Below are 27,691 nucleotides of genomic sequence, written 5' to 3' on the forward strand. Positions count from 1 at the left end.
TGGCCATAAATGTAATGATAGACTCTTCCCAGAGCTCCTGGATGCATTTCAGGGAATATTTTTTCCATGCTAGACTTAGACATCAAAAAGAAAAGGCAGTTTCCTTAATTCTACTCCCAGGAATCCTCTCCAGAGCATTACCTTTGACCTGGCTTCCGATCACCAGACATACTCTTTGAGCTTGACCTTCCAAAGTTTTGACCATTCAAAGAATGCACCAGGCTAGAGATCAAAGGACTCTTCTGGTTTACACTTGGCTGCTAGGATGGCTCTGTGTTGTGCCTCTGCTGGAATTAGCACTGATGTCTTCAGAGGAGCCAGCCACAGGCACAGGTCAACCAGTCACTGGAGACACACGGAACTGGTGAGGCTGCCATGAGCGCAGTGTAAAGCCACGCTCCCAACTTCCCAGTGAAAGACAGTGGCTGCTGTGCCTGGCTGGGAAGCTGCGAAGGAAAGAATTCTAAGCCGGTGAGAGCCGTAGGGCATCGTTTGGAAGTAGAGTCTTCTATCCAGAAACTGTCATCGTTGTTATGATGGTGATCACACAGGACAATTGTTTCAAGAAAAACATTACTTTCCTATCCATTTATTTTTCTCTAGTTGGGCTCCAGAATTATCAAAACACATTCTGATGTATTAACTCATTTAACCCTCCTGGTAAAGGAAGCAAGTTTGGGAGCCACCGTACTGATGGAAACTTGAGAACAGAGTGAATCTTGTTTACTATTGTGCCTGCAATCCCTAACAGAGCTCCTGGCATGTAGTGGGCTATCAATAAATATTTATTGAGTGTATCAATGGATACCCACTTGCAAATGGACAACCTTATTTGGAAATAATTAATGATTTTTGCCGAAGCCAGCAAAGCTATTAAGTAGCTGAGTTGGTGCTATAACCCAGGTCTTCTGATACATTTTCCAAAGCACCTCCAGAAAGGCTTTTGTACTTAATAAGTTTTCAAAACATGCTCGATGCAAAATACGTTGATTACATTTTTTTTCTAGAGTTTTTTCGTCCTTTGGGCTTAAGCTTTTGTTAATCTCTGAAACCAGTTGTCCTATTTTAAGACACACTGACGTGCAGCCCATCATAAATAAAGATGACACACCTGGCCCACCCCCAGAGGACATGATCCGTCCATTCCAAATCTTTTCCACTCTTCTCAAGCTTTCATCCCTATGCCCTGAGTCTCAACAGATCATTAACAAGGTCAAAGTCAGCTGGTATGAACCCACAATGTCTCCAAATTCTTTTTTTTTTTTTTTTTTTTGAAATTCACGTGCTTTTATTTATTTATTTATTTATGACTGTGTTGGGTCTTCGTTTCTGTGCGTGGGCTTTCTCTAGTTGCGGCAAGTGGGGACCACTCTTCATCGCGGTGCGCGGGCCTCTCACCATCGCGGCCTCTCTTGTTGCGGAGCACAGGCTCCAGACGCGCAGGCTCAGCAATTGTGGCTCACGGGCCCAGCTGCTCCGTGGCATGTGGGATCTTCCCAGACCAGGGCTCGAACCCGTGTCCCCTGCATTGGCAGGCAGATTCTCAACCACTGCGCCACCAGGGAAGCCCCTCCAAATTCTTGTATACCTTCACAGAGTCCTCCTTTCTCAAAAGGCTAACCTCTGCACTGCCCTCAGACCTCACCACCTCCTGTCTCCTGGAAGCCTTGCTCCATCAATTCATTATTCTTCAGCCTCATCCTTTCTACTACCTTCTTCCTCTCTGTCAGCAAACATACAAGTCACCTCCATATATAAAAAGAATTGTTTCTCTATCCCTGTGACTCCTGAGGCCATCTTACCATCTTTCCACGTCCTCCTCTGTCAACAGCTGAGCCCCTGCAGCATGGCTTCCACTCTTCCAACAGACCATTCTATGCCATCCAGAGGTCAAATCGGTATGTCCAAGGACAGCTGATTAGAAGAAAGAATAGAAGAGAAACACAAGACAGGAAGAAAAGGTGGGAAGCTGCTTGCTAGCTGGGGATACGGGGCAGCGCTGTTGCCAGGTCTTGGAGCTGTCACTACATAGTCAAAAAAGCCAAGACATCCCCCTCTCCACCAGAACTCCCCCATTTGCACCTGCTCTCGTCCCGGCCCCGTTCTCCACTCTCAAGGAGGGGAGGCACAGAGGGGCTCAGAAAGGAGAGGTTCACCACAGTCTCTATTTCCTCAACACCGCACATCCCAGGACACTCACAGGAAAATAAATGCCTACTCTAAAACTTGCTTTCACCTACTTAATGATGTCTCAGCTTCAAACCGTTTGTTCCAAAATGAGGTAGAACGGGCTTAAAAGACAAACTAAAGTTCATTTACAGTTGAGTTACAAAAATAATAGTATCCTTTGCTTTTTTGCCATGGTGACCTAGATACTCAGCAGATCAGAAACCTAAAAGTCTATATAAGGTTTACAAAGTAGAAACCCCTGAATCACAAAAAGTATTGGAAAAAGGCTGGAGACGCTGAAGGAAAACTTCAAGTAAAAGTGTTGGAAGAGCCCAGCCCTGTTCAGTTTCATCTGGGAAAAGGCAGAAGGAAATTCTATACAGATATTTTCCAAAGTCTGCCCATCAGCACACATCTACAGGGAGCCAGATCTCAGACCCTGCTCCTGTTGGTGATGACCGCCAGGTGCCTGACCTGGGGGGGGGGGTGTCTGGTTGGTCCTCCAGAGCGATGGGCAGAGCAGGTCACAGTGCCCAAGTGGTGCCTAGGCTGTGCTGCTTGCCCCTTCTCAGAGGACTGGTCAGTAGCCCAGATGATCTAAAAAGGAGAGGCACATTATCTCATTTCCCCCGGATACAATACTAGTTAAAAGTGGAAAGAACTATAAACAGAAATTTACAGCTTCATTAAGCCCGTGATGCAGGTCAAGTTTCCTGGCAGCCCATTCAGCCTCAGGCTAGTGCGAGACATGTAGTCATTTACAGGCAGAAATAATAGCAGATTATATAGTCCTTTCTGTGCAACATGTGTCGGAGCTTTATATAGCTATCAGTGCTCCTTTCTTGCAGAAAATGGTCAGGTAAATATAACCAAAAAAGGGTCATTGCCTAATCTTGATGATTCAAATGGAGGCTGAAGGCTACCTTCATAAAACATTGGTTTTCTTTTCTGAAATGCAGTTCCTTTTCATTATTGATTCAGAAAAGGCTGAAATAATTTCCACTCTGGAAAGTGAGGTTTATTTTGTGGATCAAGATTTCCAGTGAATTTTAAATACTGAGAAAACGACGTGACTGTACTAACAGGTATAATAATTACTATAAGTTTTCCCTTTTTTTGAGGATTTTTAAAAAATTTATATGTTGCCAAACACAAAAAGTCTTCCCATGTTTTATGAGACCATTAGAAACGTTGCCCTTTATAAATTAGAAATAGAGAAATCATATAAATTTTTATAACTTGGGATTTTATAAATCCCACTTACCTGTCAATGAAGCAACACTTCCATTTGGAGTAAGTTAATTATTTCACGCCCTCTTTTATTTTTCACCCTGTAAGTAATTCTGAATTCTTGATTCACTTTTCACACTGTAGGAAAAGATTTTCTGGACACTCTTCCATTGATATTTAAGAAAGTCTATTTTCAGGATATAAAATGGATATAATCCAGATTATTATGAATTATATTTGGATATAATCTTTCCTTCACACCTTCAGAGGTTTCTGGTATTTTGGTTTTTATTTTTATTTTCTGAAAACTGAGCTCCAGTTAACACTGAGCTAATTTTCTTTTTTAGTAGCCCCAAACTAGAGAATGGAGTTATATATGATTTTATATAAAGAAATAAAATTTAAATCGTTCATTTTGCTTATTTATCTTGACTCTCTCAAAAGCATTCACCTGTAGTGATTCCTGGGTTCGAGTTATGACTTTGCTGTCTTTGAAGGCTTAAGGTGCTGTGACCTATTCAGTTTCAATGTATTTTAAATATTCAGAAACTATTGATAAAAGACACCTTGGAACACGGGTAGTTAGCAAGTAGAAAGCTGAAAGTTACCTAACCGTTTAGTTTGTTAACTTAAACAGGCTGATAAAAGCTGACTTTGGACCAAATGTGGGCATCAGCTTCATGCCTGTGAGAAAGAAAAGCTCATCCCTCTGACGGGAAAGCTGCTGGACAGCTACTGGCTCAGGATTTTTTAACTGGGGCAAATCCTGTCATCTGCTCCCTGTATGTGAGTACAGGCAGCAGTAACCTTCCTTCTTCCATGTTGAAATGGAAGCTACATCAATGCTGAAACAGATCCCCTCCCTCAAAAGAAAGACAGATCCCCTCCCTCAAAAGAAAAAAGAGGGACTGAATGCATAGAAGTGGGGCTTGGAGCTTTCCCTGAGAGGGCTAATAAAAGCAAAATAATAACATTTTTCTCTGACAGGTTTTAAACAGATAATTAAGAACCCCTGACTTCTATTTCTCCAAAGGACAAGCCTTAAATAGGCCAAAATGGGCAGCTGGGAGTCGTGAATATTAATATCACAAAAAAGGTATATTCGCTTTAGAGAAAGATATTTTGCATAACTGAAAACTCCACTGATCTAATTAAAATATAATTTTCCTTAATGAAATTTAATTTGCACAGAACTTTTAAAGAACATATCTAGGGTATAAAACAAACCATGATGACCTCTTGTTAATGGTTATTTGTTTTACTATTTTTTATTGCTTTTATTTCAAACGTTATGAAATGTATACAGCAAATCATGAATGCTTTTTCTAACCCTGCCCCAAACATCACGGTTTGGTATAAATACATCTAGCCTTTTAACTATTATACATATTTAGCAAAAAATGAGATGTAAGCTTTTGTTTGTAACTTATGTTTTCCCTTGCAATATTATGGATATCTTTCTAGATCCATATATACCAATTTGCTTTATTCTTTTTTATTCTTTTTTCTTTTTATTGGTTGAAATACTACTACAGATCAAAAGAAAAATTTACTCATAATCCCACTAATTTTTTTTCAAAAAGTTTAAAAACGAAACAGTTAAACATCAGATGAAAATCTGCTCTCCACTCATCTGATCACCCACACTTATACTCTGATAGTAAATACTATTAACAGTTGGGAGAATATTCTTCCAGATTTTGACCACATTGATACTGACGTATCTATATACACTTCTGCATATATATGTATTTTTTTAAATAAAAAAGAAAAGTGCTAAAATAGTGGTCTGAAACTTTCTTTTTCCTCCAACTTAAATATGTATGTACATCTTTTCAGATCAGTGATATAAAATTACCTCCATTTTTTAATGGCTGCATAATATTTTATTATGTGAATGTACTGTACTGACTTACTTAGTACTTTACTGACAGACATTCAGATGGTTTCTTATGCTTTGCTATCATGAATATTGCTCATCCTTTTACATAGAGATCTTTATATACTTGCACCCTTATATCTTTTTTTTAATTTTTAAATTTTATTTTATTTATTTTATACAGCAGGTTCTTATTAGTTATCCATTTTACACATATTAGTGTATATATGTCAACCCCAATCTCCCAATTCATCCCACCACCCCCCGCAGCCCTCCACCACTTTCCCCCCTTGGTGTCCATATGTTTGTTCTCTACATCTGAGTCTCTATTTCTGCCCTGCAAACTGGTTCATCTGTACCATTTTTCTAGGTTCCACATATATGTGTTAATATACGATATTTGTTTTTCTTTTTCTGACTTACTTCACTCTGTATGACAGTCTCTAGGTCCATCCACGTCTCTACAAATGACCCAATTTCATTCCCAGTTTCAATTTCATTACTTGTGATTGGTCTGTTCATATTTTCTATTTCTTCCTGGTTCAGTCTTGAAAGATTATACCTTTCTAAGAATTTGTCCATTTCTTCCAGGTTGTCCATTTTATTGGCGTAGAGTTGTTTGTAGTAGTCTCTTAGGATGCTTTGTATTTCTGCGGTGTCTGTTGTAACTTCTCCTTTTTCTAATTTTATTGATTTCAGTCCTCTCCCTCTTTTTCTTGATGAGCCTGGTTAATGGTTTATCAATTTTGTTTATCTTCTCAAAGAACCACCTTTTAGGTTTATTGATCTTTGCTATTGTTTTCTTTGATTCTATTTCATTTATATCTGCTCTGATCTTTATGATTTCTTTCCTTCTACTAACTTTGGGTTTTGTTTGTTCTTCTTTCTCTAGTTCCTTTAGGTGTAAGGTTAGATTGTTTATTTGACATTTTTCTTGTTTCTTGAGGTAGGCTTGTATTGCTATAACCTTCCCTCTTAGAACTACTTTTGCTGCATCCCATAGGATTTGGATCGTCATGTTTTCGTTGTAATTTGTTTCTAGGTATTTTTTGATTTCCTCTTTGATTTCTTCAGTGATCTCTTGGTTATTTAGTAATATATTGTTTCGCCTCCATGTGTTTGTGTTTTTTACGTTTTTTTCCCTGTAATTGATTTCTAATCTCATAGTGTTGTGGTGAGAAAAGATGCTTGATATGATTTCAATTTTCTTAAATTTACTGAGGCTTGATTTGTGACCCAAGATGTGATCTATCCTGGAGAATATTCCATGTGCACTTGAGAAGAAGGTGTATTCTGTTGTTTTTGGATGGAATGTCCTATAAATATCAATTAAATCTATCTGGTCTATTGAGTCATTTAAAGCTTGTGGTTCCTTATTAATTTTCTGTTTGGATGATCTGTCCATTGGTGTAAGTGAGGTGTTAAAGTCCCCCACTATTATTGTGTTACTGTTGATTTCCTCTTTTATAGCTGTTGGCAGTTGCCGTATGTATTGAGGTGCTCCTATGTTGGGTGCATATATATTTATAATTGTTATATCTTCTTCTTGGATTGATCCCTTGATCATTACGTAGTGTCCTTCCTTGTCTCTTGTAACATTCTTTATTTTAAAGTCTATTTTATCTGATATGAGTATTGCTACTCCAGCTTTCTTTTGATTTCCATTTGCATGGAATATCTTTTTCCAGCCCCTCACTTCCAGTCTGTATTTGTCCCTAGGTCTGAAGTGGGTCTCTTGTAGACCGGATATATATGGGTCTTGTTTTTGTATCCATTCAGCAAGCCTGTGTCTTTTGGTTGGAGCATTTAATCCATTCATGTTTAAGGTAATTATCGGTATGTATGTTCCTATTACCATTTTCTTAATTGTTATGGGTTTGTTTTTGTAGGTCCTTTTCTTCTCTTGTGTTTACCACTTAGAGAATTTCCTTTAGCATTTGTTGTAGAGCTGGTTTGTTGGTGCTGAATTCTCTTAGCCTTTGCTTGTATGTAAAGGTTTTGATTTCTCTGTCGAATCTGAATGAGATCCTTGCCAGGTAGAGTAATCTTGGTTGTAGGTTCTTCCCTTTCATCACTTTAAATATATCATACCACTCCCTTCTGGCTTGTAGAGTTTCTGCTGAGAAATCAGCTGTTAACCTTATGGGAGTTCCCTTGTATATTATTTGTCGTTTTTCCCTTGTTGCTTTCAGTAATTTTTCTTTGTCTTTAATTTTTGCCAATTTGATTACTATGTGTCTCGGCATGTTTCTCCTTGGGTTTATCCTGCCTGAGACTCTCTGCACTTCCTAGACTTGGGTCGCTATTTCCCTTCCCATGTTAGGGAAGTTTTCGACTATAATCCCCTCAAATATTTTCTCTGGTCCTTTCTCTCTCTCTTCTCCTTCTGGGACCCCTATCATGCGAATGTTGTTGCATTTAATGTTGTCCCAGAGGTCTCTGTGACTGTCTTCATTTCTTTTCATTCTTTTTTCTTTATTCTGTTCTGCGACAGTGAATTCCACCATTCTGTCTTCCAGGTCACTTATCCATTCTTCTGCCTCAGTTATTCTGCTACTGATTCCTTGTAGTGTATTTTTCATTTCATTGTTCATCTCTGTTTGTTTGTTCTTTAATTCTTCTGGGTGTTTGTTCTTTAATTCTTCTAGGTCTTTGCTAAACCTTTCTTGCATCTTCTCCATCTTTGCCTCCATTCTTTTTCCGAGGTCCTGGATCATCCTCACTATCATTATTCTGAATTATTTTTCTGGAAGGTTGCCTATCTCCTCTTCATTTAGTTGTTTTTCTGGCACTTTATCTTGTTCCTTCATCTGGTACATAGCCCTCTGCCTTTTCATCTTGTCTATCTTTCTGTGGAAGTGGTTTTTGTTCCACAGGCTGCAGGATTGTAGTTCTTCTTGCTTCTGCTGTCAGCCCTCTGGTGGATGAGGCTATCTAAGAGGCTTGTGCAAGTTTCCTGATGGGAGGGACTGATGGTGGCTAGAGCCAGCTGTTGCTCTGGTAGGCAGAGCTCAGTAAAACTTTAATCTGCTTGTCTGCTGATGGGTGGGGCTGGGTTCCCTCCCTGTTGGTTGTTTGGCCTGAAGCGACCCAACACCGGAGCCTACCCAGCTCTTTGGTGGTGCTAATGGCGGACTCTGGGAGGGCTCACGCCAAGGAGTACTTCCCAGAACTTCTGCTGCCAGTGTCCTTGTCCTCACGGTGAGCCACAGCCACCCCCCGACTCTGCAGGAGACCCTCCAACACTAGCAGGTAGGTCTTGTTCAGTCTCCTGTGGGATCACTGCTCCTTCCCCTGGATCCCAATGCACACACTACCCTGTGTGTGCCCTCCAAGAGTGAAGTCTCTGTTTCCCCCAGTCCTGTCCAAGTCCTATAATCAAATCCAGCTAGCCTTCAAAGTCTGATTCTCTAGGAATTCCTCCTCCTGCTGCCGGACCCCCTGGTTGGGAAGCCTGACGTGGGGCTCATAACCTTCACTCCAGTGGGTGGACTTCTGTGGTTTAAGTGTTCTCCAGTTTGTGAGTCACCCACCCAGCAGTTATGGGATGTGATTTTATTGTGACTGCACCCCTCCTACTGTCTCACTGTGGCTTCTCCTTTGTCTTTGGATGTGGGGTATCTTTTTTGGTGAGTTCCAGTGTCCTCCTCTCGATGATTGTTCAGCAGTTAGTTGTGATTCTGGTGTCTCACAAGAGGGAGTGAGCACACGTCCTTCTACTCCACCATCTTGAACCAATCTCCCTTGCACCCTTATTTCTGTCATAAAGATTCCTAGAAGTGAAATTAATAGATGAAAACAAATGAGAATTTTGAACTTTAATATGCCCTGCCAAATTACTTTCCATAAACAATGTATGAGCGTACCTGTGTCCCCACACCCTCATCGACACTGGTGTTTGTTACAACATTATATAGTAAAGAGAAAAACACAGATCACATGGTCAGCTCAGGTCTCAGACACATGGACATAAACTTGCACTGGGAAGTGCTCCATTAATTTATATACATCACTGAGAGGTATTGATTCTTCTTTCCTACAGCACTAATTTCAGGTTTTCTTATTACCAAGGGGAATATCATTATATGCCAAGAAGCTGAAAGAGAATTGAATTGATATTTAATATTGATTAAATATATGGCTTACTACAAATCATATATTGAGCAAAGGCCAAAGTGACTTAAAACCCATATTTATTCAGTCGATACTATTGTCTGCATACTGTCTATGTTGTCTAGTTCTTGGGGCAAATATATAGGTATATATATGTATGGGGGAGAGAGAGAGATGCATAAATCATATACATATGTATACATGTACATATATAAAAATAGATATAGATACATAAGTATCAATCTTTGAGAAAAATATACCTACCTATATATAAGTAGTTACAATAGAGTATGATATGTCTGATAAATGTGTTGTGTTATGACATTACAGCAAAGAGAACAACCTCTTTTGGGCAGGAAGGGGAGTGGGAGCCAAGAAAGATTTCTCACAAGACATAACAATTTTGTGTGGCCCCAGAGCATCCTAGGACTTCTATACAGAGGTGACAGTGAGGGGGAAGAGCAGGTAGATCGCATGGATGGAATACAGGATGATGACGGGAAAAGGCATTCAAGTGAGAAAAATTGATTTCAAGTGTGAAGGATTTTGGTTGTTATGCCAAAAAATTTGGATCTGAGCCTGTACCCACTAGTGAGCTAGTGGATTTTTACAAAGTTGAACAAGTAATTGTAGAACATAATCATTCTAGAAAGATGACGAATCGTCACTTGGGTGGACTTGTGCAACTTCTCATAACCCACAGTGAATGATTAGTCAAAGAAACATTACTCTGACTCTGAGAAACAGTATTTTGATAAATATCACCATATTTGTCCTCTCCTCAGAATTCTACATTTAAACCTTTTATCCCACTGTCCATTGGACAGTGTATTTGCATATTTCACAAGCATTTCCAGTTCCACGACTAAACTGAACGCCTCTCCCTCCACCTCGCTTTGTACACAAACCATCCCTTTCCTTCTCATTTGTCCATCCAGTAACCCGAAGATTTCCAAAAGTTATCCTTTCCCCCCCCTCTCCTTCACTGCTTATAGCTACCTCCTACACATCTTTTGTATCCTGGTCACTTCCTCAGCATCCTAATTCAACCTGTGATCCCTTTCCCTGAACATTTATAATAGTCTCCTAACCCACCTTCCTGCCTCTAGAGTCAGAAGTCTGCAGTCTGGCTTCTGTAGTTCTTTGGTAACATGCAGATCCAATTGTGTTGCAAGATCCCACTCCACCACCATCACCATTAAAACTCTTCCATCATGTCCATGATGTACTGTCAGGATAAAAAAAAAAAAAAATGGTTACAAAACATAGTGAACAGTTTAATTTCACTTTTGTAAAATAGATGCACGTGTAATAAATACTATGTGTATAATATGCAAGTGGAACAGTATGTACGTATAGAGGCATGGAGAAATCCAAAATGTTACCTGTACTTTACATTTTCTTTTTCTTAATTTATTTTTTATTTTCCAGTTTCATAATGAACGGAGATACATTATAAATAAATAAATACTAAGTAAGTAAATGAGGGAGAGGAAAGATAAAATCTAAATCCCTTAGTATAGTTTATATCACTCCATACTTCGGTCCCTGCTACCCACAAAACCTAAAGTTGAGCCATACCTGTGTCCTTGATGTTCTTAAAACACACCACACCTCTCTAATTGTTAAGCTCTTGCATGTTTATTCTCTGTTCTTGAAGACATTTGTTTCCTCTTCTCTTCCTATTCATCCTTCAAATCTCCGCTCCTTTTTAACACTATGTTCCTTGAAAATGAGGGCTTTTTCATCCTATTCATCTCTATTCCGTGGTTAGAGCTCAACAGATCATTCCTGAGCAAATGAATGGTGAATAATTTCTTGGCTGTAAGTTGAAGATCTAGCCTCCCTCAACACTTGCATTAATGCTTTGTATACAACCTCTAAAAAGAACTCCAAATGGCTTTCTCTGTTGTATTAAAATAGACAGTGGCTGCTCGTAGTAGGCAAAGCTTCAGAAAACATGAACTTCTAACTGTATTATTCCTCTATTTTTAGAAAAGGACCCATGGATGTTCTAAGTCACATTTGAGGTTTGAAGCTTTCTATTTTTATTTAATTTTAATTATTTTTACATAAAGTGCATTCTATTTCTTTAATATGGAAATGACTACAGTTGTTTTTGAACTCATTAGAAAGGACTCATTTAACTACGTATACAGTCATCCATTGGCATCTGCTTCAAAGATGCTCAAGTGCCTTATAGAAAATGGTGTAGTATTTGCGTGCAACCTACACACATCTTCCCATATACTTTAAATCATCTCTAGATTACTTATAATACTTAATACAATGTAAGTACTATGTAAATAGTTGTAAATACAGTATAGATGCTATGTAAATACCACGGCAAATTCAAGTTTTGCTTTTTGGAACTTTCTGGAATCTTTTTTTTTCTGAATATTTTTGATCAGTGGTTGGTTGAATCCACGGATGGGGAACCCGTGGCTATGGAAGGTTGACTGTATATTGCTATTTAAATTCACTGAGAATTAAATAAGCTAACACTTATTACGTAATTTTAAAAGAGTTTAAGATTAATAGTAGCTAAAAGGAGCACAATAATTTCTTAATCCTCAAGCAGATTAATATTCTTAGCTAATAGGTTAAATTATTGAAGCCAATATGATATAGTATTACATGTGAACTTTAAAAGCAGGTTTTTAAAACATTGTTTTTTTTCTCTCCTGTTCCATAATGAAAGGAACATCCTTGGTTACATGTTCTTATGTATATCCAGGGAGATACAATTTCATCAATAATTGTTTTTTCTAGCCTGCAGCCTACTTTCACCATTTAATACTGCTCAGCAATATCAGACCACCTTCTAATTTTTACTGATTTACAATACTTACAAAATTGTTCTTAAAATGTGAGAAAAATGTTTGAATGTCTAATTCTCATTACAAGGAATAAATGATTTTTGTTTTTATTTTTAAAATAAAATACATATACTTTTTATCTTGGTTTTTCATAAAACTTAGTTGCAAATAAAAATAATTTTTTCTCCTATATGTGTTAGAAATTTCCCCAACGTGGTGGTGGTGCGGGGGGGGGGGGGAAACTGAAAATGTTGAGCCAACTTAAAGGAAACTTAAATTATATAGGTATTTAATTGAGTTAACTGCTGCCACCTATATATTCATCGTAAGCCAGTTGCTGAGTAATAGATTAGATAGTGGTCATCAAGAATTTAAAAAAGCACTGTGTAGTCATTTACAAGTGATCCGTGCCTTCTCACACATTATTATTTGAATAGAAACAATGCTAGGTCTATACGAGCAATAAACATTGGTATCCCCATTTTAAATGTGAGAAAACTGAGGCTCAGAGAAAATAATTTGTCCCATGTTACAGAGCTAACATGAACCCAGGTTTTTTTATTTTAAATTCCAGAATGATATGAGGAAATGAGTGTGGGTTTTAGAATTATACAGACTTGTGTCTAAATTCTGACCACACATGATGTAAATTACTTAACTCTGTAAGTGCTATTTGTTTAGAATTTCTCTTAGTGGAGCTAACACTAACTCATAGTTATGAGTTATGAACTATGTTGTATAATGTACGTAATGTGACCATTGGCACATGCTATTCAATTCTAATCATAGCCTCATTTATTGAGCCCTTTTTGTGGATCACACATCGTTCTTCATTGTTTACATGTATTAATTTGTTTAATCCTCTCAGCAGTCTTGTAAGGCAGGCTTTCACAGAAGAGGAAGCTTCTCCAACTAGGGGTTTGATTTGCCCAGGGTCACAGGGTGGTGGAGCTAAAATCTGAATTCTGCAGTCTCACACAATAGCACTCACCCTTAAGCACTGTACTACTAAACATATTAGATCTAGACCCCTCTATTCCCTTATTATGTGCCACCATGGCCTCAATGACTCTGTTTTCCAGGACTCTGCATTCAAGCAAAACTTCATAAGCTAACTCTTTAGTATATACCAATTTCAGGGACATAATAATGGATAGCATCTGATGTAGCAAAGAAATGTGACTGATGTTTTTTAGAAAAGAAATCCCACTTTAAAAATTAAATTTAGTAGCATAGTGTACAGTCTGAATAATGACTTTTGTTATTGATACCCAGGAAAATTACGAACAAAGAAATGGATGTATTCATAGAATAGGGTTATATTATGTACATAATATGTGACTTACTCAAAAAGGAAAACTTGCAGCTAACTCAAGAACTTATTCTTTCCTAGGAATGATTTCTTAGTTATGCCAGACAGATGTCTGTCATCACAGAATATTTCTTTTGTTTATAATTTTAAAAAAATAGTAAATGGATTTACTATTTAAAAAAAGGTATATTATTAATTGTTTCCATATAGCTTTGCGGTATTTCCTTTTGTTTTAGTCTTTGCTGTCACATGTGAGATTTTTGCTCACGACCCCATCATAGAACAAGTGATCTCACACGATTTCTTAGTTTAGTGTTTTTGACACAAACTAGTCATCAGAACAGCTAAATTTATATAGATTCTCCTGGTCATGGGTTCATTAAGAAATAGTTGAAGAGATTTCATAAAAAATGACTTTCTCCTCAGGAAATTAAAACTCTGAAATAGCTGAATTATCTCTAGTATTAACAATGACAACTTGTTAAATACTTTTCAGAATCAGCTTTATTAAATAATAAAAATTTATTAGTAGAACACCTTACCACTGACAGTGAAAATAAGCAAAATCTATTTAAAATTTTTTGCCAAAAATTTGTTCAGTTGGTCTGCACCATTATTTTCGGACTTAACACCTACTTACTAACCTCCCAGAAATCTGTATTTCATGGAATGCATTTGGGGGAAGGTATAGCCCTTCTCTGAATTATTGTATCATTTTTATTTCAATAAAAATTTTAGAGTAGAATTAGTGTTTTGAAACTTTATGAAACACCATAGGAAATGATAAAAAAAAATAATGGCCAATCTATTGAACAATTTATTCTCCTGGATACTATTTTTTTGCCAATTATCAGCCTTAGCTGTTAAACCATTTAGTTATATCCCAGCTCCAGTTACAAGGAATATCTGGCATAAGAAAGGGGGAATCAGTGGGAATTAGCCATGTCTAGTGCTATGTCCATTTTGGTTTTGACCCGTCAAAGTTAGTCAATGCAGTGGAGACTTAAGACACAGATGGCCTTTTAAAGATAAACACTGAGGACAACCAAGTATCAGATCTGGGCAGGGTAACAACTGCAAAGTTCTAGAACAAAGCCAGGCCTCTGACTTTAAAGCAACATTCCCTATAACTCAGCTCTGCTAGGCCAAGCAAGCATATCTGATTGGTGACGGCAGAATCCTGCAACAGCTGTTGACTCAGGCAGAGAAGTGACACATTGTGGAGATCAGCTTGAAATGCCACGTGGTTGTGGATTACTGAGAAGCAATGGTAGAAGGCAGGTCCGCTGAGCGTGTGGCCCAGGAGAGAAGACCCAGTGGTTTCAGCTGAGTGGAGGGAGGCACCCTGGGGCAGACTCATCCCAGAGGCTAAAGCTGTGGAGACAGAGAGATGTGATCTATAAGGACTCACTCATCAGACTTGGCTTTGAATGAAAGAGTCATTTCATCCCACACAGCGAGTTGTAACAACCGCTTACCAGTAATGATCAAGTCACAGCAACAGCATTCAAGTTCGGGAAATAATGAGATAATTTAAAACCCCTGGGGAATTTAAGACACACTCAATGACAATCTTATATCTTGAAATTTCTCCAGGACACCTTCTTATGACGGGGTCATGGAGTCTTAAGTTCCCCCATTAAAATGGGCAACCCTTAATTCTGCGTTGGATGCCAAGGAAGACTGCACATTTTCCACAGGAAAATGCCAAGTCCTCACTGGGCAAGCTTGCTGATAACTGACACTATCAAAGCTTGAACTGATATGGCTGGGGTAGGTTCTGAGCAAACGGCTTCAGAGTTTTGTAACTAACACCATATGTTTTACACAGTCCCCAAACACAAGTAGACAAAAGCCATTCCCAATCTGCTCCAGATTGTCTTTTGGATTTTATGGCTAAGGACTGAATCCCAAGCTAATAGTCACAGCAGGGGGGTGGGGGAAAGTAGCGATTTATAAATTAGGGTGCAGTTGTCTTCAGACATAAAGGGTGCCTACTCTTGTGTAAGCATTGACACAGGAGATCAGCTGCTTTGAGCCGCCATCACCTCTGCTTGCCTCCATTGTTTCCACTGCTTGGAAACCCATCAGCCCCCATCTGCCTGGTGAACTCCAATATATTTCCAGTTGTAATCTCCTTTGTAAAACAGAGTCGATCACGTTCCTTTGTGCCAACCGTGTGTCCAGAACAATTTTCATGACAGCAGTTTAGCACTTTATACAGCAATTGTGTGTTTACATATCTGTTTTCTCTGCTAGAACTTCATGAGGGCAGGGGCTGTGTCTGGCTCATGGAGATGCTGAACGAATGTCTGTTAAAGGAATCAGTTGAAATAAAACAAATGAATAAATGTCATAAACTATAAACTTCTTTGGAGAACTGAAAACACATGACAAATGAGTACTGATGATTCTGAAAATCATATGAAAACAAATATGTTCCTTGATGATAGGCAGTAATAGATAAGTATTCATTGTCTACTGTGGGAATCAATGTGAAGTCTTTAGTTAATAATTAATTTCCTAATGTGCTAGTACTGAAAAGTAAAAAAGTATTTGAGTAACAAAGCATAAGCTGGAAAGGTACTTGGGGGCTTTTCTTCCACCAGAGGGAATAGATTTGGCCTGAATCATACACAGTCTTGCCTAGTCCCACTTTTGACCAACTGTAAGCATTTAAAGTACAGCTGGTTATGTTTAGGGATGCCATCTGTAGCCATGAAAAAAGAGTCTTCCCTGATGAAGAGTTAATTGGTCTAAATGTTTCATAAACACGATCTTTATGTCTGAGTACAGTGTGTTTTGTTTTATTTTATTTTGTCTTTCAGTCTATGAAGCAGGGGTTTGAAGTCAGATAGACCCATGGTTCCAACTTTAGCTACTCTACTTACTAAGGTGCTTGATTTTAGAAAAGCTTCCACAAAGCTCTACAAATCTTTATGTCTTCATCTGTTGAATGAGGATAATATTCACTTCAAACAGTTGTAAAGATTCAATGCAGTAGTGTATAGGATATGCCTTCCCCGGTGCTTGACATAACCTGAGTTTTCTATAAATGGCATTTCCCTTGATCCTTGCCAACTGACCGGGAGATTGTTATCTCCTGAAGAGTTAGTCCATAAATACAATAGGTATTTCTTTAGCCTGTGGACTGTCCTCCCACAGTTCTCATAATTTTTAAGAGCACAACGCTTGTAGATCAAACTTTATGGGATATCCATGAATGCCAGTTAGGTGTGACTACACAGAGCCATTGCTCTGCTGTATGAAAGAACCTCCAACAAAACTTTTTAAAAGACTTTGAATGATTAAAACGTTCTATCATCAGTGTATTTTTGCCCTTCAAGAAAAATCTAAAACATGGCAGTCAAATTACACTAATCTTTTAACTTTTAATATTAATTCTAGAGTTACAGAAAGTTCCCAAATATCCTTACCCAGCTTCCCCTAATATTAACATTTTACATGACGATGGTACTTTATCAATACTATCAATAGTAAGAAGTTAATATTGGTACAATATATTTACTTAACCAGATAATTTATATGGATTTCACTAGTTTTTCCAATGATATTCTTTTTCTGTTCCAGGATCCCAAATTGCTTTTAGCTATCATGTTTCTTAGTCTTCTCTAATCTGTGACACTTCCACATGACCTTGATACTTTAGAAGAATGCAGGTCAGTTATTTTGTAGAATGCCTCTCAGTCTGGAATTGTATCTTGTTTTCTTCTCATTAAATGAAGCTCAACATTTGTGGCAAGAATACTGCAGAAATGATGTGTTTCTCATGATCACTTGATGAGGGTAGTGTAGGCTGGGTTTTTCCACTGTAACGTTACAATTTTCCCTGTGTAATTAATTAATATCTTAGGGGGGATGACCTTTAGACTGCTGCTAGATTATTTTTAGAGTATTCTGTAAAAGTCTGATTAACATGTATTAAAATATAAGATGACACAAAGAACGGACTTGCCTGTCATAGCACAATTATTTTCATAGGTATCTAATTTTTGCATTGGTAGGATATGTTTATACTAAAAATTAATATTAACTTTTTATCTTACAATATCATAGCAGTTTGGATGTTCAGTTTTGAATGTATCAGCATTTTATTCTAAACAGAATTTAGCTACATTTAGCATGCTTTTGAGCTTAACTGTGGATGTATAGGTTGCTGATTAGTGGGTAATCTTTAGAAATACTATTTAGCGCTACACAATTACTACTAAAGCCTCAAAGGAGGCAGAATTTATAACTTACGACATGTAATGATAGAATTATTTTATAGCCTAACATACTCCCCCCAAGTTTTAAAATCTCACAATTCTAAGAATCGCAGTATGTGTGCACCTGTGTGTGCATGTATAAGTGTGTGTAGGTGTAAGTGTGTTTGTGTAGCAGTTACCAAGATGAATGTAGTCAGGAAGTGCCCACATGGTGCCAAAACTACTGTAACTGCATATTTTATTAAAATATTCAACTCTATTTGTGCCACTCAGATTTCCTACCAGAGCTACATTTTTAAAGATCACAACCTCATATGCTTTATTATAGACTATAAGTGGGACGGTCCATGTTGAGATACTTATAACAGCAGTTATGTTCACTATGACTGATCGATATATCCTTGGAAGACCCGCTTGCTGTTTTATATGTGGCAAACATTTGTTATGTTTGGTGTCACATTATTGATAAATACGCATCTTCTAAAATATCTCTGTAGCCTACTGCCTATTTCCACTCACTACTATTTTTCTTCAGTCTACCAATAATCGATTTGCTCCTTCGGAATATGAAATAAGTTTTTCTTTTTGTCATCGTTATTGTTATTGTTCTGTCACTTCCCAAACTGATCCAGCTTCTGCAAAGTATGAGAGAGTCCATCATTGTACATTCAGCTCCAATTCCATACTTCTTTGTTCACAAATCAAAAAGAACTGAACGTTTTCAAATATTCAGACATATAAATTCATTCCTTTTTTCATTTGCATTCACATCTACCCTTCTGGATTCCATCTGGAACCAAAACCAAAAGTGTTGAAAGACCACAACAAAGGCTGCTTTCCTTGGAGTTTCTAGCTCACCGGAAGTGGGAAGCATTAGTCATTTCACAGGCCCCATGTAACTAGATTTTCCAGTCCAAATTCTACAAAGCCTGGAGACTCAGATGTATTTCTAAATTAAGAATACAGGGTGCCTTTCAGAACAGACTCCAGCAAGCAGGATCACACTGGCCCCATCCTAGTTAATTTGGAGACCACCTAGATTAAAAAAGAGAAAACTGCATATTGTCAGTTCAGGGATTTGCAATGCATGAGAAGTATAAAGAAGTATTCCAAATGTTGATGTCGTATTAATAAACTTATTTGACTAGAACTAATTCATCTGCTTATAATTTGTTTCAATTTCCTTTGTAACTGAGTTCAATTCATAAGGGACTAAAAATTCTTAGGTAGTATAAAGTACAGCCACATTTCAGCTGATATTTTTTTAAGGAAACAAACACACGCAATGGTGTTATATGGTGGTTCATCACTACTTGGATTCTAATGTGTTTTAAATAAGACTATGAACTCCAAACACAGATAGCAACTCAAGCTGCATATACAATTCTGCTCCCCAACACCAAGTTCCATTGTTTTGTGTTTTTTTTTAAATTCATTTAATTTATTTATTTATTTATGGCTGTGTTGGGTCTTCGTTTCTGTGCGAGGGCTTTCTCTAGTTGCGGCGAGCGGGGGCCACTCTTCATCGCGGTGCGCGGGCCTCTCACTATCGCGGCCTCTCTTGTTGCGGAGCACAGGCTCCGGACGCGCAGGCTCAGTAGTTGTGGCTCACGGGCCCAGTTGCTCCGCGACATGTGGGATCTTCGCAGCCCAGGGCTCGAACCCGCGTCCGCTGCATTGGCAGGCAGATTCTCAACCACTGCGCCACCAGGGAAGCCCCTCCATTGTTTTTTAAAAACAATTAAAATTGAAAACTTATTTGTAAACTCTCACTAAAACAGGGTAACATCTAGCATTGAAACACATCAATTTTTAAAGCAATATTGTTGGAGATCTCTTCTGCACGAAGTGCAGAATGACTTGGCTAGCTACTTAGTTTCATTAAAATTCAAAATAAGGCAATTGTATAGGTAAACTTTGTTCACTGCAAATATTTTATTAGAACAAACTAAAGTCAAAATGTCCCCTACTCCTCAGTAAAGATGTTTAATGTTGTACTGTCCCTTAAAAGGGCAGCTGCTTAGTAAAAAATTTTATAAGTTTTATAAAAGGGAATAGACTTTAGAGATTTATCTGATAAGAATCTTTAAACAGAAAAAAATTAAAGAAGCTTAGTTCATTGCCACAATCCTAAATTTTGTGTCATTAGAATGAGCCAAGGATTAGAATCATGATTCCAAAATAACTTGACTGATCTCTACTTACTTCCTATCATGGTCTCCAAACACTGCCCACTTGGATCTTGACTGGCCATGTTTTCACTCAGTTCTAGAATGTTTCATGCTCCTCCTTCTACCTGGAATATTTACTCAATTCCCTTGTAGTTATGTTTCCTCTAATAAACTGTAAACTCTGTGAACACAGGACAGTATTAAATGACTTTGCAGGCCCATAGCCCTTCATGGACTTCAGAGGGAACCAAACCTGCCAATATCTTGATTTGGACTTCCAGCCTCTAGAACGGTGAAACAATAAATTTCTGTTGTTCAAAGCACCTAGCTTGTGCTACTATGTTACAGCAGCCATAGGAAACTAATATAATTTCAAAGGCACTATCAGTCCTTTTCTGATTTTCTATTCTTTTACTTTATGATTTTAAATATTATTTTCTTTACTTAAATTTGTATTTTTTAAAAAAAGTATGATTCATACGAATGGTAAAAATCTTCAGAAAAAGTTCATTTTTGCTTCTCCATCTCTGGCCTACCATCCTTAATTTTCCAAGAAAGCCACTGTTCAGCGTTTCCTGTGCACCATTCCAGAAGTTATCTATGCACAGTCAAGCATGTATAATTTCTAGCACTTTATTTACTAAATAAGATCAAGGTGTATATAATGTCCTGCAACTTGCTTTATTGCTCTTAATAATATACCTTATATCTCTCTATATATCTTTACTCTGCCTTCTCCTCGTCTAAGAATTTCAGAATGTTCCATTGTGTAATGTATAACTTACTTAACCAGTTCCCTGTTGATGGACACTTAAGTAGTGTCAAGTTTTCTATTACATGAAGTGCTCTAGTAAATTTCCTTGCACATGAATTTTTGGAGACTTTACCAAGTATGTCTGTAGGATTAAGTCTTAGCAGTATAATTATATTTGTGAGATATTTCCAAATTGCCTTCTGTAAAGCATATAAATCTCTTTGAATATGAATTTATATGCATTACATTCTTTTTTTTAACATCTTTATTGGAGTATTATTGCTTTACAATGTTGTGTTAGTTTCTGCTGTGTGACAAAGTGAATCAGCTATATGTATACATGCATCCCCATATCCCCTCCCTCTTGTGTCTGCCTCCCACCCTCCCTATCACACCCTTCTAGGTGGTCACAAAGCATCAAGTTGATCTTCCTGTGCTATGCAGCTGCTTCCCACTAGCTATCTATTTTACATTTGGTAGTGTATATATGTCAATGCTACTCTCTCACTTTGTCCCAGCCTACCCTTCCCCTTCCCTGTGTCCTCAAGTCCATTCTCTACATCTGCATCTTTATCCCTGTCCTGCCCCAAGGTTCATCAGAACCCTTTTTTTTTTTTTTTTTTTAGATTCCATACATATGTGTTAGCATACGGTATTTGTTTTTCTCTTTCTGACTTACTTCACTCTGTATGACAGACTCTAGGTCCATCCACTTCACTACAAATAACTCAATTTCATTTCTTTTTATGGCTGAGTAATATTGCATTGTATATATGTGCCACATCTTCTTTATCCATTCATCTGTCGATGGGCACTTAGGTTGCTTCCAAGTCCTGGCTATTGTAAATAGAGCTGCAATGAACATTGTGTGACATGACTCTTTTTGAATTATGGTTTTCTCAGGGTACATGCCCAGTAGTGGGATTGCTGGGTCATATGGTAGTTCTATTTTTAGTTTTTTAAGGAACCTCCATACTGTTCTCCATAGTGGCTGTATCAATTTACATTCCACCAACAGTGCAAGAGGGTTTCCTTTTCTCCACACCCTCTCCAGCATTTATTGTTTGTAGATTTTTTGATGATGGCCATTCTGACCGGTGTGAGGTGAAACCTCATTGTGGTTTTGATTTGCATTTCTCTAATGATTAGCGGTGCTGAGCATCCTTTCATGTGTTCGTTAGCAATCTGTATATCTTCTTTGGAGAAATGTCTATTTAGGTCTTCTGCCTATTTTTGGATTGGATTGTTTGTTTTTTTGATATGGAGCTGCATGAGCTCCTTGTATATTTTGGAGATTAATCCTTTGTCAGTTGATTCATTTGCAAATATTTTCTCCTATTCTGAGGGTTGTCTTTTCATCTTGTTTATGGTTTTCTTTGCTGTGCAAAAGCTTTTAAGTTTTGTTAGGTCCCATTTGTTTATTTTTGCTTTTATCTCCATTTCTCTAGGAGGTGGGTCAAAAAAGATCTTGCTGTGATTTATGTCATAGAGTGTTCTGCCTATGTTTTCCTCTAAGAGTTTTATAGTGCCTGGCCTTACATTTAGGTCTTTAATCCATTTTGAGTTTATTTTTGTGTATGGTGTTAGGGAGTGTTCTAATTTCATTCTTTTACATGTAGCTGTCCAGTTTTCCCAGCACCACTTATTGAAGAGGCTGTCTTTTCTCCACTGTATATGCTTGCCTCCTTTATAAAAAATAAGGTGACCATATGTGCGTGGGTTTATCTCTGGGCTTTCTATCCTGTTCCATTGATCTATATTTCTGTTTTTGTGTCAGTACCATTCTGTATTGATTACTGTAGCTTTGTAGTATAGTCTGAAGTGAGGGATCCTGATTCTTCCAGCTCCGTTTTTCTTTCTCAAGATGGCTTTGGCTTATTCAGGGTCTTTTGTGTTTCCATACAAATTGTAAAATTTTTTGTTCTAGTTCTGTGAAAAATGCCATTGGTAGTTTGATAGGGATTGCCTTGAATCTGTAGATTGCTTTGGGTAGTATATTCATTTTCACAATGTTGATTCTTCCAATCCAAGAACATGGTATATCTCTCCATCCGTTTGTATCATCTTTAATTTCTTTCATCAGTGTCTTATAGTTTTCTGCATATGCATTCTTTTCTTCATGAAAAACATTCAGTTTTAGGATCACTGTGGTGTGTAAAAGATGATTTCAGATGGATTATGCTGTAATGATTTATCGCTAATCTATACCTCAGATAATTATTCTGTAAATGGTCATTCTGTGTCTAATACTGTGAATCACACAATAGCTACTATTTTATGGCTGGCTGACTACAATACAAGGAAAGCAGTTGTTAAATTTAGAGGCAATGTGAAGACAGAAAATTATTCATCCTTTTGGAACAAGATAGTGAAATTAGCTCATTAAGAACTTAGTCTCTTATGGGAAAAGGAACATTCTTGATCTGGAAGAGGACTCTGCCTTTCTGCAGGGAGGCAACCGTGCCAATATTGTCAAGTTTGAGCAGTCACTACTGACTTATTAGAAATAGCAGCAGCCCAGGGGAAGGAAATGGGTCCCTTTGGAAAATCTGGGTGCCACAAGGAGTAAATGTATATTTTTAAATTTAGAATGTGGACATTTTTCATTATTTAGTGGAAGAAAGGGAGAACTGTTTGATCTTAAAAGAATGATTCTTTGGCACCAAAAAAGTAGGTAAGGTTTAAAGTTACCTACTAGATCAAATAGTCCAATTTGATATTGCTCTAAAAATATAGCAAAATCACATTAAAAATGAAAAATACTACTAATTCATTTGTGGCCAAATACATCTGTAAAAAACTAAATGGGCTTCCAGAGGAATTGGTAACAAGAACAGTGGTCATGTATTCATGGGTAGGGCAGAGGGTGAAGCCAAGGGCACCTTAATATCTTCTGTTGGTAACTACAGCATTTCATGGAAAGTTAAGCAAATTTTTTAAATTATGTACTAAACGTATATACTCTGCACATGTTTGAACAAGAAATTCCATTAATTATCTCATTGCACTCTGTTGAAAGCTATGACAGTCCATTCAGGAATTTGTGAAGTCTCCAGCAAAGGGATACACTCTAAATGTGGAGATTTCTGGGGTAAATTTTAAGCTTCTCTGCTAAATACTACCTTTTCCATGTATCTAGACTCAGGGGCTCCAAGAGATGACATGTAAGACCAGAAGAGCTATTATTCATTTTCTTGAATATGCCTGAACATGACTAAATTACTAATCACACCAGTGAAGAAAGAATGAGATATGCTAATGAGTTTTTCCCTTTCAAAAATTGTTTAATTTTTTTATTAGTGGGGTTTATCACTTTTAAGATCTAAAGGGATTCTCAAAGTTTCATGTGGCCCGACAATAGGTTTCACAAACTCTTAGAGGAAGAGAGAAGTTTGGCTGCATATTATATTTCCATAGTGGTTTGACCAAGTAGGTGTTTGTTTTTCTTCCAATGCAAGAAGTGTAGAGGCGGGCAGCCCAAAGTCAGCATTGCGGCAGCTTTACAGCATCATGGGCGTCCTACTTTCTATCTTTCTGCTCATGGTTTCCTCATGGTTACAACATGGCTGCTCCTCCTTCATGCTCACATCCACATTCCTAGCAGAAATCGGAAACAGAGTGACAAAGAAAACATGGCATCAGGGAAACAAAATTTTTCCAGAGATCCGTAGCTAATTTCCACTTATATTTCTTTGGCTGGAATTGTGTCATATGACCATGTTTAGCTACCAAGGAGACTGGGAAATAGAGTTTTGTTTGTTTGATTTTTTTAATGCTAAACACATTGCTCCCTCCAACAAAATGAAGGTCTTTCTACTGGAAAGGAAGAAGGTAGAATGAATATTGTGTAGGCACCTCACATCATCTGCTGTGGTATCTTCTCTCTACCCTTCACCATTTTATATTGAGAAAACTAGATCAAGTGACTTACTCAATAGCACACAGCCAGTTCATGGCAAAGCTGGACTAAAATTCATGAGTGCAGGTATCACAGGGCTGACCTGCTGACTGTGGAAGAACAGGTACCCCTTAGGAACCTCCATCTGAGGTAGAGATAGCACCACGCCAGGGAACAATTCAAACGCGAAGACAAGGCCAAGATTCTAAGCAGCCAGAGCGGTCACCCGGTCTGGCTCCCACTTACATTATGCTTTTCTGTGTTCTGCATTATGTTTACTCTATTATAATAGGCTCATGTGTGGGATCTTGGGTATTCAGTAAGTGCAAACATTGAACATTTAAAAATATTATTATTCTCTATTGCCAGTCATTTGTTTCAGCACCTTTGAAGCCAGGTCAGAACATGCTTCTATATTATTACAATAAATTTGTTCTAAACTGCACCAAAGAGGATAATTAGAACAAATAAGATGGAGTTCAGTTCAGGATTAAGAAGAAACTTCTGATGATGAACTAGATTATGTTGCTTGAGGTTAGGTACCTGCATTCTAGCAAGGCACTTTGCAGTTTCTAGGTATTAAATCAATACCTTTCCATTTGAAGCCTGTATCCAGAATTGCTCAGGACCACATCATGGATTATCATTCTTCCTCTGAGTAGGAGTTTGTAGCAGATAAACTTGGAGGTGCATCTCAAGAAAAAAATGTCATGATTTGATTATGAAAATATAGATTTTCAACATAGTTTTTTTAATAACTTTTTTTTTGCCTATGATGTCAGATAAACCCTTTTCCCACCTTGTGACCTTTGACATTCAACTCCTTCTTCTTGAAATTCTCATCCCCCCAATTCTTCACATCCTTCAGTTCAGATGTCATTCCTCAGAAAGGCTGCCTGTGGCTAACATATCTGAAATAGCCCACACCCACTCATCAGAGATTGAGTTTGGTTCCCTACAGGATAAGCCATCAGCACACCTAACAATACATCTTTCTAACTGATTGATACAGCCAATGACATGTTCAGCTTCGAAGAGACCCGCTGGGGCTTTGGCATCTGGGATCTAGACTCTTTCTAATGCCCTCCAGATGAGTATTAGGGCGCAATCACACACACACACACACACACACACACACACACACACACACGTCACAGAGACCCCAAACAATCATCTCTAGACAAATGTTTATCTAAATCCAGACTTTTAGAAATGTTTCAACATTATTTGCATTGTTAATAAATTGAACGCAACACCTCAGTCTGAAATACCCGAATTTAGATGACTTTGCCGCATGTTCACAATGTGCTTCATGTGGGATGTATTGTTCTGGAACAAAACAAGGTCTTCAGTTTTTTCTTAATTGTATGCCTGGGAAATCTCTCCATCTTCGTTCATTTAGATCTGTCTTTACAATGTTCTTTATGCATTGCATGAGGGTTTTTCTGGAGTAGACTCTGAAAAGTCTAACTTTGGGGCTATGGAGTCTGTGAATTTTTAATTTTACTATAAACTACCTTCCAAAGTAGCTGAACTAATTTGTACTCCTTATCAGCAGTATATAATGGTAATTATTTCTCCCCACCCTCCCTAACATTTGATATAAAACATTTTTTTTTCAATCTGATAGATACGTAATACCATTTTTCTGGCAAAAAAGGTCTAGTCTCCACCAAAAACAAATGGATAGATATCACGCATACATTAACATATATCATTCATAGATGTTTATTCAGACTAAATCTTCTCACATCATTACAAACTTTGTTATTTTTAACTGCTTTATTATAATGAACATTTTAATACAAATCACAATTCTAATTTTAATCAGTTTCTTAAACTTCAATTTCAGTCATGAATTAAAAAATGAAAATATGTATACTAAGTCAAGATTTCAAAAAGTCGCACACTACCTCCATTCCTTTTTTTCCTTAATATCCTGGACCTTTTGGTATGAGATCTAGGAATCTGAGTTGGTGGTTAGGATGTTTGAAAGTCTGAGGGAAGGTGACCAGAAATTGCTCATTAGAGGCAGAGGTACAGAGCAAACAAGAGGTCAAAACAATTGTTTCTCTCCATTACTGAGAATTTATAATATAAAAAGGGGGACAACTAACTGTAACATTTTACACATTCAACAAATATTTATCATTATCTACTGTACGCTAGGGACTGGGTGTATGTGGGAGCAAAATAATTATCCATTCTCATGGAGTATTCAGTCTAGTGGAAAAGGCACAAATAACCAATGCAATTACCAAGTGGTGAAGAGTATGAAGGAAACAAAGGATGCCGACAGACAGTAACACATAACTGTGCTACCGTTTCAAGAGACCTAAAACACAAAAAGATGCTCTCCATGCACAATTAGGAAGAAAGCATTCCTCAGAGTGATTTTAGCATTTTTACCTGGCCTTAATTGTGGTAGCCTGAGAGAACCCGGTGAAAAGAGTGGCAGTGGAACCAGGTGAGGTGAGATAGAGGGACACAGGACAGGTACAGATGCCAATAGCTTTGTAGGATAAGCTAAGAGAAAATGAGAGCGGGACGACCTGCTAGAGCAGAGGAGATATTTCAAAGCCAACGAACTGCTGCTCTCCAATGCATATGGAAGACTATGGAAGGCATTGCTTAGTACAGAATATGCCTCCCTAATGAATTTCATTGCTGTTACCTACTTTTATAAATATGTGAAGGTGTTTTAGATAAAATATATGTATTTGATTCCATTTCTAGCATATCATAGATCCTTAATAAATGTGTGTTGAAATGAAATTCATCTGTTAAATTAACATTCTCCCCAAATATTTCCCATTTCTTTTCTCACATTGAGTCTTTTCCCCTTGATATATTGTCCTCTATTATACGATGTTATATTTTTAATGAGTCAACAACACACAGGTATATTTTTAAAGTAAAACTGGCATTTATTTCTTTAAAAATTGGCAGAGCAGTAACATGAGTATCAATGCCAAAATAAAGATTAACTTATCATTAGAATTTATTAATATGAATCCCCTAATGGAAGTAGCTATTAATAGCAAAAACAACTATTGATGAATAAATATCAAGAGAAGGGTAAACAAGAATTGCTCCCTTTTATCCAAAAGTTATTTG

The 27,691-nt window shown here is 37.5% G+C and overlaps 1 protein-coding gene across 3 annotated transcripts in view; it reads left to right on the plus strand.

Annotated features, from left to right (window-relative positions):
- CPED1 (cadherin like and PC-esterase domain containing 1) overlaps positions 1-27,691 on the plus strand; it is a 296,363-nt gene that overhangs the window by 219,646 nt on the left and 49,026 nt on the right. The window lies entirely within an intron of this gene.

Source organism: Eschrichtius robustus, chromosome 8 (genome assembly GCF_028021215.1).
Source record: "Eschrichtius robustus isolate mEscRob2 chromosome 8, mEscRob2.pri, whole genome shotgun sequence".
In the NCBI taxonomy this organism is placed as follows: domain Eukaryota; kingdom Metazoa; phylum Chordata; class Mammalia; order Artiodactyla; family Eschrichtiidae; genus Eschrichtius; species Eschrichtius robustus.